The sequence below is a fragment of the Tupaia chinensis genome, unplaced genomic scaffold (assembly GCF_000334495.1).
Source record: "Tupaia chinensis unplaced genomic scaffold, TupChi_1.0 Scaffold000682_1, whole genome shotgun sequence".
NCBI classification, from domain to species: Eukaryota; Metazoa; Chordata; class Mammalia; order Scandentia; family Tupaiidae; genus Tupaia; species Tupaia belangeri.
This window is the reverse complement of record NW_006160205.1, coordinates 3,453,950-3,458,902: the sequence shown is the minus strand read 5'-3', so window position 1 is coordinate 3,458,902 and position 4,953 is coordinate 3,453,950.

Genomic DNA, 4,953 nt, shown 5'->3' with positions numbered 1-4,953 from the left:
GGGAAGGAAATTAGGGAGAAAAAAATCGAAGGGTAAGATATCTGTGGGACACAGAGATGGTTTATTACCTGTTGATGATGATGTGTATAGTATTCTCAACTGTACTGGTCTGAGGTGTATTTCATGTTGGGTAAATTATCTTTAAAAGCCAATTGATGTGGGACCAGCAGTTAGTGTAATGGCTGGGTAAGATATCTGTGGGACACAGAGATGGTTTATTACCTGTTGATGATGATGTGTATAGTATTCTCAACTGTACTGGTCTGAGGTGTATTTCATGTTGGGTAAATTATCTTTAAAAGCCAATTGATGTGGGACCAGCAGTTAGTGTAATGGCTGTGTCGCTGGACTCCCATGTAGTCAACTGCGGTTTGAGTCCCGGACATGGTGGCTTAAACTCACACCGAGCGTGTGTGCGTGTGTGCCCAAGATCCTGAGAGGAGAATGGAGGAGAAGAGATTGCAGCGTGGCCATCCCCGCTGGGGGGCGATTTCTCACTTTCTGTCTCTCTGTCTGTCTCTGTCTGGTGAGCACATGTGCCCTATAGCAAAAACCTCTCCAAAAAAAAAAAAAGTCAATTGATGTATAGCAATAGAATGTTAAAAAAAGTAATAAGAATAGTAAAAAGAAAAGAAAAAAAGTGATAACAAAAACAAACAAACAAACAAAAGAGATATCCTGGGCTTTGATTTGTTTTCCAGTCTGGATTATGAACATATTTTACTGTTTCAGAAAATGACACTAAATGATACACCAATACTGAATTTTCCTTAACAATATGCTCTCTTCATCCTAACTTTTTACTTTTCTCTAGGCTTTGGATATTATTTATTGTGATACCAATAGATAAAGATGATAGATATAAATGCATCTTGTAATCTGTGAAGTATAATAGGACATAACAAAAACTTGGATTTTTTAATAAACAAAATACCATAAATACAAATATTCTCAAATATCCTCAAATATAATATGTACATATGTAAGTAGAAAATAAATGACACTTCTACCTTTAATATCTAAAAGCTCATCTAAATTGTTCAAATGTTAATATTAAATCATGCAGACCAGATCTCTGACTGTGTTTCTGCTCAACACTTGACAGAAACTACAAATTTCTTGCAATCTTGAATTTCCATTACTTCTTTAGCTTAAACTGTGCTAGAAAAATTAATAATTAAACTACCCGCAGGATAAATGATTCTACTTGGAAAAAAAAATCACAAAGTAAAATGTCTGTATAATGAGATTATAGCCAGAACAAAAGAACTCTCTCTCTGTAAATGACCATTTAACAACCTCATCAATAGAGTCTCCTAAAGAAACAAACACCAGATTCTGCAACTACTTAATTATTCAGGATAATTCCTTAATTGGGGTGGCTAGAAACTGGAGTGACGGTGAGCTCTCCTTTGCCTCACAGGAGCACTAATATTTGTTCAAAGAGTTCTTTAGCTGTGCCATCTACTGCTCCATAGATTCCACGACTGCTTGGCTGCTCAGCTTATCGTAGTGGCTCTCATTCACTGAGCACTTCAGTATTTTAACCTTTCTATGTAGAGGCTTGAGCCAAGTGGGTGAGCTGTTTACAACACATCTTAGGCAGTCAGTTGCTACTAGATGCATGTTAAGTTGAAAACTACAGATATTCAAAATTACCTTTGATTTCTTTAAATCACTCATTCATGAAGGTAATAATTTAAAATAACTCTCTCTTTTTTAAGGTTTTTGCCATACAGCATGTTTGCTCACCAGAGAGAGACAGAGACAGCAAGAGGAAAACTGAACGGTCACCCCTCGCCCCCCAGGAAAAATGACGACTCCACCCAATCCCTTCTCCTGAGACTTGGACATGCATACACATGTGTCTGGCATGATTTTCAAGCCATTGGGTCTAGGACTCAAACCCCGGTTGGCCGTGTGGGAGTCTAGGGCTGAATATTATGCCACCTGCTGGCTCAGTAACTATCTCTTAATAAGTTTAAAAAAAAGAAAGGAAGGAAGGAAGAAAAAAGAAAGGAAGGAAGGCAGAAAGAAGGAAAGGAAGCCAGTTTTATCTCCATAGCTTGGAATTGATCAGTCTTCGGTTATATGACGTAGTAGGATAATTTGGGGTGCTATGTACATAAGTTAAATGTCATGTGATCTCTTTTTTTAAAACCATGTAATATTGTTTAATAAGTAGTAAAATTAATTTAACACATCCTCTTTATATTGAATTTTCTCTGTATAATATAATCCTTATTAAGAATCAATTAATTTGTATTTTAGGAACTTCATTAAGCTTATACAAATGTGTTTAAAATTGAAGAGCATTCACAACCCTATCATGCAAGGGCTGAAGTGGCTGACTTGATAGCATACTTCATGACTCGAGTCAAGATCTCAGGCATTAATTTGGATGGCTAGAGACCCTGGGATTTAAACCAGTGATTAATGAGTCTTTAAAGGACTGGCAGCTTATGTGTAACTCCCAAGCTTATTTATTTATTTTTAAACACACCTCAACAAGACAGTAAATCTCCCAGAGAAGGCTTTGTAAAGAGAAAAATCACACTCACGGAACATTTAGGATATTGATTACCCATTCCCAACCCAATGCTTTCATAATAATTATTTAGTAATATCTCTTTTTAAAAAGAATTATTTTATTTAACTTTATTTATTTTATTTTAATTTGACCAAATACAAACAAAGTGAAAGAGAGAGAGAGAAAGAGAGCAAAGGAAAGTGAGAAAGCAAGCTGCCAGGTCTAGGACTTGAACCATGGTTGGCCATGTGGGAATCAGCACCCTTAACCACCAGGCCACCTGCCGGCCCCTATTTTATAATATCTTAAAAGGTACGAGAGCATGTGTGCTTTGTAGACAGAGACTTTGAATATGTTTCATTCCATAAAGAACCTCCAAGTTCTTTTCTCCCCAAGACTGAAAGAGAAGAAAAGCTTTGAGTTCTGGCTATAAAATAAATACAAAATAATGTTTTCTGTTCTTTCCACCTTGTTACTCTGGCTTGTGTTTCTTCCATCTAGTCTCAGTCTTTATTTATTTATTTATTTATTTTTGGGTCTGTTTGTTGCTTAGTTTGTTTGTGCTTAGTTTGTTTACTCATTTTTTTCCGAGTGAGACAGAGACAGACCACCAACAGGTTCTTCACACCATGATCTACCCCTAGCCTCAGCCAGCCAGTGGGCACAGACATGTGCTTGCCTGGCATACACAGGGAGACCGCTAGACACAAACCTGGGACCGTACCATGTGGCCTCAGCACTGCAGAGCATTTCCTTACCATCATGCTGCTGTACCTGACCTCGGTTTTAACTGTAATCTTCTCCAAGCCATCCTATCTTGGAAGTATTTCCCTGCTGAATAATATTCAGAGCAACTGAGATTTGTGGAACCAACTTTAACTTTTCCAAACTCTTCTACAACAGCACCCATTTTTACCCTCACAACAGCCAAATAGAATTTTCCTTATTTTACTACAGCAAAACATGATTATACAGAGATCTAGAAGCTTATTTAAAGTTCCACAGCTACTCAGCATCTGACAAGAATCAGAACTCAGATGTTCTAGCTTCTAATTTTGTTCTCCATTAGTCAAGCTAAGCCCTGGAACTAACTGGTTGAAAAGTTCATCTCTGAGTTTGAAGCTGTCAAGAAGAATCTCATGAGCTATTTCTAAGTTCTAGAAACATGTAACTAACATCGGGATTTGGTGAATAACATCTCACCCTTGTTGTTCATTAAATACGGGTTGGTTCATTAAGGTATAATGATTCGCATACTTAAAGTATATGAGGTGATGGATTTTAACCCATGTGTACTTTTATGAAACCAACACTACCACAATTAAAATAATGAACATATATCTCTCAAAAGTTTCCTTGTCGACTGTTGCAATCCATCTTACGTACTCAAAATAGAACTTTTTATTTTAAACCCTAAGCTGTCTCTACTTTAGCTGTTCCTATTGTAGCAGATTGGACTGCTGCGTGTCTAGCACCCTGTTGCTAAACCCAGTTTGCCACTCCTCTAACATGCTGTCAGCGAGCCTCAGACACTCTGCATTCCCTACTTCTGTTCTCTCTGGCCCCCTCCCTAGTCCAAGCCACCTGGCCCATAGTGTGGCTGCATAACTGATCCATGTGTTTCTACTCTGGCTCAATACAATCCACACTCTTGATATAACAGGTAAATGTATCTGTTAATAATACAAGTCCATTAAAACACTCCCTTGCTTAAAACCCTCCCAATGGCTATAGTCTGTCCTTGGAAATCGGTGCATACTCCTCCTCATGCCTTTCAAGGTCAACTATCAGTTCATGACATATTTTTCCATGTAAAAATGCATCATGACTTCAACAACAACCTAATAAAATAGGCTGCTTTCAACCTCTCTGATGCCATCTCCTTCTATCCTACTACTTACCCCAATCTCCACTCGGTCCACTCCAACATCCCTGACTTACTTTCAGTTTCTACAATAGAACAAGGAAGTTTTTTTTTTTCCTGCTGTTGAGCTTCTGTACCTGCTCTGGTCTTCTTGAAACACTCAATCTCCAGTTTTACATAGCTGTTCTTTGCTTGTCATTTTACAGCTCAGTCCAAATAGCATCTTTTTGGAAGAGTCTTCTCAGACCTCACCATCCCTCCTTCCCATTTCCAAGTCATTCCCCTGTTCTATGTTTTTTATAGCACTTCTAGTATTTGGAATTCTTTCTTTTTTTAAGAATTATTTTATTTAATTCCTTCCTTCCTTCCTTCCTTCCTTCCTTCCTTCCTTCCTTCCTTCCTTTCTTTCTTTCTTTCTTTCTTTCTTTCTTTCTTTCTTTCTTTCTTTCTTTCTTTCTTTCTTTCTTTCTTTCTTTCTTTCTTTATATTTTGACCAGACAGGGGGAGAGAGAGGGAGGGAGAGAGAGAGGGAGGGAGGGAGAGAGGGAGGGGAAATGAG